The following is a 12,095-nucleotide window of genomic DNA, read 5'->3' on the forward strand; positions in this document are numbered from 1 at the left end:
AGGGAAGCTGGGTGAAAAGCATACAGAAGCTCTCTGTTCTATTTTTTTTTAAGATTATTTATTTGAGAGAAAGAGAATGAGAGATAGAGAGAGAGCACAAGAGGGGAGAAGGTCAGAGGGAGAATCAGGCTCCTCGCTGAACAGGGAGCCCGAAGCGGGACTCGATCCTGAGATTCCAGGATCATGACCTGGGCCAAAGGCAGACGCTTACCCAACTGAGCCACCCAGGTGCCCCTCTCTGTTCTATTTTTGAAACTTTTCTGTAAGTCTAAATATATTTCAAGATAAAAAATTAAAGAAATGTTTTTAAAAATATAGATGCCTGAGAATCATCACAGACCAATTAGATTAGGATTTCTGGGGTTGGGAGTTGGAAGTTTTTAAGATCTTCAGTGTGACACAGGATTGAGAACCACTGATTTAGGTTACCAAAACAGTAATTCTTGGAAGGTTTGACATTCTTTTACAGAAGCAATATGTACTTACACATTTTTTTTTTTTAAAGCTTCAGCAATAATGCCCTTATAAGAAAAAGAAAAAATAGAATAATTCAATGTTTGTTAAGCATCTTTTTTTTTTTAAGATTTTATTTATTTATTTATTTGACAGAGAGAGAGAGGGAGAGAGCACAAGCAGGGGGAGTGGCAGGCAGAGGGAGAGGGAGAAGCAGGCTCCCTGCTCAGTGAGGAGGGGTCGATCCCAGGACCCTTGGGATCCTGACCCGAGCTGAAGGCAGACACTTAACTGACTGAGCCACCCAGGTGCCCTTGTTAAGCATCTTCTATGTTGTAGCCACTGGGGATGAAAAGATGGCTGAAACCTCCACTCTTGCCATTGAGTATGTAGTTTAGCAGAAGAGATAGACAAGTAAACAATAAACTGTGCAACCTGTTTATTTGAACTTTGTATAGGAAAAGTGGGACAGGAAAGTTGGGGTAGGTGAGTCCTTCCAGAGTGTATTTGCAGAGTCTTAAAACTCACTTCTACCTGCTGCCAGGTAGAAGTGAGTTTTAGAAATGCCCCAGCTCTCAGAAGTTCCACTCAAAGATCATTCATCTTACTAAGAGTTACTCAAGTGCTTTTGGTCTGCCTGGGAAGAAGATAATGCAAAGCAAGATAACTCCAAAGCCATGAAAAAACAATAACATTTAAGGACCTTATGGATTGCAAAAGGAATAGAGATGCTTTGAAATGACCTTGGAATTGTCAGGGGCCTTGGGATTCATTATCTTGTGGGTTAAGAGAGTGGGGCACTTTTTGGAAAATGTGTTTAAATGTCTGGTGTCAAAGTGCTATCAAACCATGGCTTAGAACCAAATGCATTAGTTGAATTGTTCATAGAGACCTCTCAGTCTCAGTGAATCAATGTCAAACCCATTTAAAAATGTTCAAGTTCCATCCATACCATCCAGGTGAAAATAGACAAAATATCTTTCAACTTTTTTTGACCCTAATAACCAAAATAAGTTTGTTTTAAACTAAATAATTAAATCTTGTAATTTCAAATGCTTTACGTTTCATCCAGGATTTTTAAAGGGTAATGTAATTATAGAAGCTTTCTTTTGTGTGCGTGGGGGGTAGTTAGTGTACAAGGTGGGGGAAGGATTCTTGTTATACTAGATGAACTGAAATGTGGAGTTTTAAAACATGTCCTCAAATTCTATGACATTCCTCCCATGGAGGGGTGGGGTCTGTGTGCTTTCCTATGGAATCTGGGAGAAGCATAGGAACCAGTTTGTAAGCAACAGAATGCCATGGAAGGGACAGTGGGCAACCTCAGAAGCTTGATCCTAAAAAGCCACACATCTTTGTCTAGTTTTTCTTGGGACGCTCACTCTGGGGGAAATAGCTGCCATACAGTCTCAACCTGAGATTTGCCAGGCTGGAGACCTGAGCTGGCGCTTTGGTCAGCCCCAGCTGAATGCCCAGCAATAGCTTGAATCAACTGCCAGCCCTGTGGAGACAGACACATGGGATGACCCGCTGAGTAGATCCTTAAGTTGGCTCCAACTCCTAGCCCACATCTTGCTGTGACCTCCTGAGAGTTCCCAGTAGAGAACTACCCAGCCAAGCCTTTGCTGTGCTCCTGATCCACAGAATACTGCCCTAAATAAAGTAGTTGTTTTAAGGCCCCAAGTTTTGTGATGATTTGTGATGGAGCAAGTGTAACTAGGGACACATCAGAAAATTTATATGAGACTAAAAAAAAGAAAATTTGTATGAAACCATTCATTTATATATTTCTGGAACAATTTGTGGGTTTGGAGGATTACATACCCACAAAAATTGGTTTACTATATGGACCAATTTTTGTCTAATTTAATTGTATTCTAGATTTTACATGCATTTATCTAAAAGCAGTCACTGATTAATTGTATTGTTAGTGGGAGGATTCACAGTTTAAAACACGCTCAGAAGGGCAGCTGCTGCCAGGGAGGAAATGTATTTCAATGGGCTGGAGACTCAGGCCCCAGTTTTTCTGGCTCTGGCCACCTGTTTCAACTAAGCTAAAATTGCCTGTATGCAGAGATTTTGGACGTAGTCATCAGGAAAGAAGAGAAACCATACTCCTTTAGAAAACTCAATTTTATAGAAGGAAAAAATTTAAAGGCTCAATTTAGGGTATAGTTAGGAAAGCAGTTTGCAAATGATTTAGGATTTCTTAGTGGAGAATTTTATATCCAAATGGTAAAACATTTGGCACTGCTGACTGCAGTAAGAATGTGAGGTCGTGTTGAGAAAGATTCCTGGTGAGGTCCGATTTCGTGAAGCTGCATTGTTGAGAGTGATGTAGTCTGAAGTAAGTCACTATATGGCATATTAGGCTTCTGTTCTCAGGGAGTACGTCCTCCGAGCAAGGCACGGTATTCACACTTGAATGAATTCACTGTTGTATGAAAATGTCTCCATAACTACGTTATTATAACTTCTGTTCCCAATGAATTTGGAAGTTACACTGATTTCCTGAAACTTTCAAACTCTTGCTTTACTGCCTTTCCCCCCCGCCACTTTCACTCTGGTTAAACTAAATAGAAAAAAGTAAATTAAAGAAGGGGTAATCTGGGAAAGGAGAAGGAAGAGGGAAGGTCAATCATTTATCTGAGAAAGAGAAAAATTAAGGTGTGGGATAACATTATCAATATAATTTTTAAATAACACGTTGTGTAAGTGTTCTGAGGAGAATATAGGTAGTTTACATTATTAGATATCACAGTCTTTTTTTGGGGGGTGATAGTTCAATTGTTTTTTCTTTTATTTTGACTTGGAGTACTTAAAGTTTGGTGGTTATTTAAATGATTTATTGAATGGGCTAGATCTTAGAGCATATAATCATGAAAAACTTTTTCTCCCACCATCTTTTACATTTTCCACCCAGGACCATAGATCCCATTGCTTTTGAAGTTCCCTTTAGGTATTACAACAGGTTTTTTTTTTTTTTTCCTAGCTATAAAAATGTTTAATTAAAATTAAAATCACAATTACGTTGGCACTCAATTCAAAGGCGTACTCCTTCTCCCTAACTGCGGCCGAACCCGGGATGGCTTCTGCTTCCCCAGGCATCAGAAGCAAAGGTACAAAGGCACCCCTCCCTGACTGTTGTGCACACTCCAGGGGTCAGCCTTCTTTGGGGCAGATGCCCAATGCTTATTCCTTTGCCAGGTATGTTGGTGAGTTCTTTGGGAAGGCCCTTCTGGGGATGTCCACACTGTGATTTCCTGAAACGGAGGAGGATTCCGCTCGTTCACCTTTCAGAACCTTCCTCTCTTACAACAGATCCCACCCCTGGGGTTCCCTTCACCTGGCCGGTAATCCCTTCCACTGGGATCCTTTCGAGCTGCCTAGAGTCTTGGCTCCCTTCTGCAACTTCCGCTTGACCTGAAGGAAAACTCTGGAAGTTCAGGTCACCCCCACTGCTGTCCTGTCTCCTCACCCTTTCTTAGAGTTTCCTCTAGCCAGCCTCCCATCCTTAGACTTCTCTCTGGAGAGGCAGCCTCAGTGTCTATCTTCATGCATAGTGCCAAACTCCTGGAGACCCTAACATGTCGTTTCTCCCCAGTCTTCCCTAAAGGCGCAGGCCCCCGAGTCTGCAGCTCGGCAAGTATCCATCTGGAGGCTGAGGTGCCTGTTGCATCTTCGAGAAGATGATTCCAAACTCTATGAGAGCTTCCCCCAGGACCCTCTCTCTTAGTTTGAGGGGTGTGTGTGCGTGCGTGTGTGTGCGTGTGGTGTGTGTGTGTGTGTATGTAGGAGAGGAAGCATCCCAGGAGGAGGCAAGAGAAAACATCAATTGCTTTCCATTCCTACTAATGCTTTTCAAAAAAAAAAAAAAAAAAATCTCTTCTATTGCATCTTCAGCTCCTTCAGGCTGGTGTTGGCTGATAGACTTGGTAGTTGAAGAAATAAGTTTAGCTACTTCTTGGTAAGTTCTATGGGGATGTGTCTAGACCATCTTTTCAGAATGCAGAAGGGGATAATAGTGAACTTGGTTCTTAGATTTGAAGCTTTCAGATTTGAAGCCAAACTTCTGAGACAATAAGAAAAGCTTCATTCCATAACTTGTTGCACATTCCATGTCTTGGACATAATTAAATACCAACAGATAGTGAGCAATGTATTTAGAGAGTTCCCAATTTTTAGTTCTGAAATGGTTTTTATATAATTCATGCCTATAATAATCTATACTCTACTTCCTTTTCTACGTCCCTTTTACTGTTTGAATCCTGTGAGACTCTCATTTCAGTTTATTATCACAAAAATTTAGCTCCTTTCCTTCCTTGCCTTGTACTTTCTCTTTTTTTCCTTAATTTCCTTCCTCTCTTCCTCCTGCTTCTCCCCTGATCTGTTTCCCATCTCTTCTTTCTCCATTCTCTTTTTACCCGATATCTTCTTTCAGTAACAACTGAGATATTTTACAATGAGATATAAATTATAAGTAGTTGAGAAAAGAAAAAGCGAACTAGAGAGGGGGAATTGCATGGAGCTAAGAACAAACCAAGTACAAAAACACATCCCATAAAAGCCTACACAGTTGGTACAAAAGGACTATGAATCTGGTACTAATTGGCATCCTAGCAGCCAGGAAGAAAGAGAAAGCTGCTTGATCACTTATACAACTTACAGCATCCATGGCATAAAGAGAGACTAATTGGACAGGAAAAACTAAACTATTGCTTGTATTAAGGACAGGCAGGAATTTCTCCCCAGGGCATAATGTTATGAACAGCAAACCCAACAAACTACCTCCTCGTAGACATAAGAATGGGTTTTGTGGGGCTTTTTCATAGGGCAGGCCTCAGTGTGAGCAGATGGCGTCTGGCCAAAGCTGAATTTAGTCACGACAAGTTGGTGAGCCTGAGTCACTACTCCGCCTCTTCTTATCTGCTGGGTCGACGAGGGTGTGACTCAAAATGCTCAGGAGAGGAAATGAAAGCAGACCGTCTAGGTATCCTGGTTTGACCATAGGCAAACACTTAGCTCCTCACCTACATGAAATGTAAGCCGACTAACAGTCATAGTCTACCCAGAGAGGAAGAAAGTATGTCTATAAAATTAATTGAGTTCCAGAGAAGATAAATCGTGGCATTACGTTCTTCCGTGCAAGCTTTACTGACACCAGCACACCAGGAGATAAATAATGCCTGGAGTGAAGTTGGCCCCTCCTAAGACGTGGAAAGGCCACGTCCGGCCTGGAGCACACTGCTTGCTAACATTTAAATCTGAACCTGGAAACGGTAAGAGATATAAAACTACCGTTGCCCTACATTTGAGTTCAAAGAATACACTTTTAATTCAGTAACATCAAGAAGACTTTCCAAAAAATAAAGTTATATTTTCTATGATGACTGTTAGGCAGAAAGAGTTTTTAAAGTGTCTTAGGTGTTTTGTGTGTTTTTAAATTTCTTTAGGATGTCTCATTCCCAGAGCCTCAAATTCCAGAGGGCAGCATCTTAATCTAACATTTCACTTGTGGTTTCTGTTTCTTAGTCCTGATTGGAAAAGAGATTCTGACTTGGGCAGTGTGTTTCAAAACATCTGTGACAAGGACCAGAGTATTTCCCCCTTCCCCTTGTCTGTCAAGGTCTCATACTTCTATAAAATCTAATGAAAATGAATGACTAGAGAAATGATCATGTAGTTGGATATTGTGGTAATGTCAAATTGTTAGAAAAAAAATTCTGGGGCACCTGGGTGGCTCAGTTGGTTACGTGATCGATTCACGGTTTCGGCTCAGGTCATGATCTCAGTGTCATGGGATGGAGCCCTGCACTGGGCTCTGTGCTTGAGATGCCCTCTCCCTCTCTCTCTCTGCCTCTCCCCAGCTCACATAGGCGTACACGCACGTGTGCACGCTGTCTCTCTCTCTCTCTCAAAATAAATAAATAAAATCTTAAAAAAAAAATTCTAAATGCTTACTCTCAGTTTCTGTATTTGTCTCTCTGAGGACTCACAGTTTGCAGATGGGCTTGAAGTACCTGGGCTCTATACTGGAGGCGCATGGCTCCAAGGTACCTGATACTGTTCAAAGTCAAATTTTAGTTGGTGTGTGATCAAGCTGAGATGCTGTTTGGCTTAATATCTTCTGACAGTTTTAACTCACCTTCCTGCCCATTTAGAAGTTATTGTGCTGACTAGCACATGAGAAGCTGGAGGTAAGGCAACAACCAGGGCCAGCCCTGGCTACATGTGTGGGGCTCAGCGCAAAATGAAAATATGGGCTCCTTACTCAAAATCATTAAGAATTTCAAGACAGTGACAACAGAGCATTAAACCAAATGTGGAGCTCTTCTGAAGGCAGGGCCTGTGCAATTGCACAGGTCATATGCATATGATGCTGTCCCTGAATGCGGTCCTCGAATTGCTCTCACTGAACTTAGCACCTTAGCAAGACGCCAGGTGCCTGCACTGCAGATGCTCTCAGGGGCGTCCTAGTGCAATGGATCCCGGGGTCTCCCTGGGCCCATACGGTATCCAAATTCAAAGGAGCTGTTGTGGACAGAGTTGTCCCTTAACACGTATGCATGACCTAAAAAAACACAAAAACATGACCAACAGTCCTTTTCACATTGCATTCCAGGGAAACCAGGTCTGCATTAGAGACTATTATTTATATAATTCCACCTTCTTAGCCATTTTAGAGGGCACTTACTTAAAACTGGCTCTTGGCTTTCTCTGGTATCTGAATGCCAGGGCAACAAGGATAAATAAAAATTATCATCTTGGTGGCAAGTGGCAAAATTATTTTTAGGGACCAAACTGCTTTTTTTTTTTTCTTTCTTTATGAACAAAGTTAAACGGGCCATCAGGCTGTGAAAAAAGGGGCCCAGTTTCAGTTTGGAAGGTTAGGACAGAAAAAAAAAAAGAAGGCTTTTTACATACACTGGCATTTACAATTCGATTTTGAGTTGTTTTACTTGCTGTAAGGCAGACTTGCTCCATCCGTCTTTTCAGACCTTTAATAAAGTCAGCTACACACATACATGTCTTGTGTGGTAATCTTTTCTTTTTTCTTTCCCTTTTTTGATCAATCAAATAACGGGGCCGTCGTAGAGTCCATGAAGTACACAATAAAAACAGCACATGCAGGAGAGGACAACATTAAGTCAGCAAAACGCAGTGGACCAGAACTCGGGCTCTAGAGCCAAGATGCCTGGGCTTGAACCTCAAACCAACACTTCCCAGCACTGTTATCTTGGGAGCCTATTATCTTCTCTGTGCTTTCATTTCCTCTGATAATAGTAATAACCACTCCCTAAGGTTGTTGTCACTAGTTAATGAGTTATAGTTTGTAAAACTCAGAGAAAATGTGTTTGCTGTTATTATTAATCAATAAACTACCTTAATCTGATGAGGACCATAACAACATAAATCTACCGGAAAGACACAGAAATCTTGACAGGGTATTGAGCCATGAGAATTTATAACAATCTCATCTGCATCTTCAGAGACCAGGTGATAGCAGTGGCCATTGTCATTGTTCTAGTTCGGATTCTTCCTTACTCTATCCTTGTTGGGTCTAGAATGTCTTACAATGGCCATTTTTTTTTTAAAAAGATTTTAAAGATTTTATTTGTTTATTTGTCAGAGAGAGAGAGCACACAAGCAGGGGGAGAGGCAGACAGAGGGAAAAACAGGCTCCCTGCTGAGCAAGGAGCCCAATGCGGACTAGATCCCAGGACCCTGAGGTCATGACCTGAGCCGAAGGCAGACGCTTAACCTACTGAGCCACCCAGGTGTCCCGACGTTGGCCATTTTGATGAGGTCATTTTGATAAAGCAGTTTTGCCATAGACTAAAACAAATCATTGAACTTCACCACTTTTTAAATGTGCTGAAGTGATGGGGCCATCTTTGATTCCTGACATTCATCCTGTCCTCTCTGATGCTCCCTCCTTTGTTTCTTTATTAACTCCTTCTGTAGAAAATATTCTGTTTGGGTCTCCACAGCCAGGCTACATGGCTTACTTTTGTTTCCCTACAGCTTATTTCTTCAGTGTTTCTTTACAACTTTTCCCTTAGCTATTTGCCATCCATCTCCCACTTCCTCAGTAACTGAGTGCCTGTCTAAGAGCACTCTGTCCTTCTTCACCTGCTCTCATTATCTTGTCCCATGAGGCTGGCTCATAACATCCTTTTCAGACTGTGCACCTGTGAGGAGAGACTGTTACCAGTGGCCCTATTGGGCTAGACAATGAAGAACCTGTATGGAGAGCCTACCTCCAGGTTGAGAGTTTACTATCATTGCAACAAATACAAACACTTCCCCACAAACAGAATTTAAGAGCAGTTAACAGAGTCCAAGTTCAGTTGTCCCAACATAGTCTTTAAATTATGCTCATGAGCCATTTCAAAGAGCTGGATAACTATAATGGTAGCAATGCTAGTGACAATAGCTAATATTTAGTAGGCACATATATGCCAGGCTTTGTTTCAGTATTTTATATGTACTAAGTCATTAATTGTCATAGCACTCTTATAAAATAGGTATTGCTCTCCCATTTTTAGATGATTGAACTCTTTTTTTTTTTTTTTTTAAGATTTTATTTATTTATTTGACAGAGAGAGACACGGCGAGAGAGGGAACATAAGCAGGGGGAGTGGGAGAGGGAGAAGCAAGCTTCCCGCTGAGCAGAGAGCCCGATGTGGGGCTCGATCCCAGGACTCTGGGATCATGACCCGAGCCGAAGGCAGACACTTAACGACTGAGCCACCCAGGCGCCCCTAGATGATTGAACTCTTGATCCCTGCAGCTGGCCTCTGTGTTTGTGAGTGATCTGGCCAGAGAATGCAGTGGCACTATCCTCTAAACCAGTAGTCCTCAGACTTCGGTTTGCATCAGAATCATTTGGAGGGCTTATTATTAAAAGACAGATTTTCTGATTCAGTGGGTCTGGGTGGCGCCTAAGAATCTGCATTCCTTTTAAGTTCCTAGGAGATGCTTTTGCTGCATTGGGCTGAGCCCAGCAGTGGGAGGTTGTGATGCCATTCAAGACCAGGGAAAACTAAGGCAGAAATCCATGGCTATGGGATCATTTCTCACGTAAATGAGTTAAGTTGCAAGACCAGTGATGCATATATATAGTTCTGTTTATTCCGTTGGAATGAGAAAAACATTGTTTACTTCTTTGTAAAACCTAGAAATACATTTATTTGTGTCATGCCAGTCTGCTTTAAAAAAAAAAAAAGACTTTTTTAGAGCAATTTTAACTTCATAGCAAAATTGAGTAGAATGTACAGAGTTCCCATATACCTCTTGCCCCCAAACACATACAGTCTCCCCCACTATGCACATCCCCCATCAGAATAGTACATTTGTTACAACTGATGAACCTGACATATCATTGACGTATCATATTGACATATCATTATCACCCACAGTCCATAGTTTATATTAGGGTTGACTTTTGGTGTTGTGCATTCTGTAGGCTTTGACAAATGTATAACAACATGTATCCAAAATCCTGCTTTTTAAAAAAATAAATTATCTTTCGCTACAATTAAGTCATCGAATTTTCTTTGCCTTTGTGGGATATGCCGGAGTTCTTCTCAGAGGTAAAATAATATTCATTTTGCTGAAAGAATCCATCTGCTTCCCCCTTCCATCCTCACCCTCCCAAATACACACACAGACTCATACACACATGCTTTTTTTTTTTTTTTGAAAGTTAAGGAAGGAGCAAAAAAAAAATCCTATTGGCTAATTTAAATGTTTTTCAAAGTTAGGAAATTCCTGGTAAAGGACGCTGTGCCTCAGATTTCAATGGCAAATCAGCGATGGGATTAAGTGGATTATTGTAAAAAGCTTTCTCAAAAAGAAAAAGAAAATCCACTCATTTTCTTCTGAGTGAATGTGTCTGTGATTTCAGTGACCCCGACGGTACCAGTCTGAAACAGCCACCACACGGATGGATGATAACAGCTGTACTCTACTGCCAGGGACACGGTGATTGTCGGCACAGTGAGCAGCTCTGGAAGGCTTCTTGTCCTTATGTAATACCCTGTATTGTAGGTGGTGGGGATGTCCTTTCGACAAAGCTCCACTTCAGTATATGAGCCATATTTGAAAGGCCGTGTCTTATGGTGGAAAGAGCTACATGTTTTTCAATTCAGTCAGGTCTGGGTTTGAATCTTAACTTCAAGACTTGGGCAGGTTTTTTAGTGTCTCAGAGATCATTGAAATGGTGGAGATAAATGACAAAACCGATCTTCTCAGGTTACTGTGAAGCTTAGCAATGTGCTAAAAAAAATGCCAATAAGTGAATACTATTATCTATCATCATTTTTGCCAAAAGCACTTCATGAAAGCAATCATTCAGCTTTCCACAAAGATAATTATTTGTACGTTCATTTACAAATTCACTCGTTCGCTCCTTCATGCATTTATTCATTTTTAAGGAGCACTTGGGTGAGTGCTCTGCACGAGGCCTGGAGCACATCTACTGCTTCCTCCTTCATAATGATATGAAGATATTCTTGGACATATCAACATAAAATATTTTAGATGGTTATAAAAATATAGGTATAACATGATATTTTATTTTTAAGTTTTAAGAGTTAGAGAGAGAGAGAGATGAGGGCCATCTCTAAATGTTACATTGATTTTCTAGGGAAGCAAAATTATGCGTATTTTACATTTTCTTCTTTGTGTTTATTTACATTTTCTAACAGTTTTTACAATGAGTAGATGAATTGGGGATGAGGAAAAGGACATCAAAATTTTTTTAAAAAGATTTTATTTATTTATTTGACAGAGAGAGACACAGCGAGAGAAGGAACACAAGCAGGGGGAGTGGGAGAGGGAGAAGCAGGCCTCCCACTGAGCAGGGAGCCCGATGCGGGGCTCGATCCCAGGACCCCGGGATCATGACCTGAGCCGAAGGCAGACGCTTAACAACTGAGCCACCCAGGCGCCCCAAAGACATCAATTTTTATTAAAAAATTTGAAAAGTGGCTAATTCTGATCATCATCATTAACAATAATCATTATTGGTTCCCTCTGTGTATGGGACTTTGTTGGGGGGACAGAGGGAGAGATAAGAAAGTGTTTAAGAGTCTTTTTAAAAAGTTATAAAGGGAGATACTTCTTAAGAGGCTTTTAAAAAAGTTATAGGGGAGATGCTTCTCACATATTTGCAATATGGTTACAGAACCTGAATGTTATGTCATGAATCAGTTGTATCATTATTATTTTTGTTGCTTGCCACATCTAATTCGATCAATGATATCCCACTATCTTAATCAATTTTTAAAAAGACAACAGATTAAGTTTAAAATTTAGAAATAAAGGACAATCAAAATTACAAGAAATGATAATAAACATCTTGCTTAGAGAAAAAAATCCTCTTAAAAAAAAATCTTAGAAACCTTCCTGATGTTCCAAAGTTAAATATTACATATGTTTGCGCTCTTAGGATAAGGAGTTTTACAAATTTAGTTTCATTTTATCCAGGTTAATGTGAGCATCAATAGGCTTGTCCATTTTAAAAGTATTTACCCTGTTCCTGATGATGTCATTTGCCATGTCTGAGTGATTATGGGAAGAAAGCCAAACTAGATAGGAGATGAAATCACATTGGAGCTCTCCCCTATTACTAAACC

General features: G+C 40.7%; 1 protein-coding gene across 3 annotated transcripts in view; it reads left to right on the top strand.

Annotated features, from left to right (window-relative positions):
• Positions 1-11,204, top strand: part of LOC118524501 (uncharacterized) — a 108,261-nt gene extending 97,057 nt beyond the window's left edge. For all 3 annotated transcript variants that reach the window (XM_078054845.1, XM_078054846.1, XM_078054848.1), the window contains one exon: positions 10,364-11,204. The gene's annotated coding sequence lies outside the window, so the exon portion shown is untranslated. The remainder of the gene's footprint in view (positions 1-10,363) is intronic.
• Positions 11,205-12,095: the final 891 nt, after the last annotated feature.

This window comes from Halichoerus grypus, chromosome 9, assembly GCF_964656455.1.
Source record: "Halichoerus grypus chromosome 9, mHalGry1.hap1.1, whole genome shotgun sequence".
NCBI classification, from domain to species: domain Eukaryota; kingdom Metazoa; phylum Chordata; class Mammalia; order Carnivora; family Phocidae; genus Halichoerus; species Halichoerus grypus.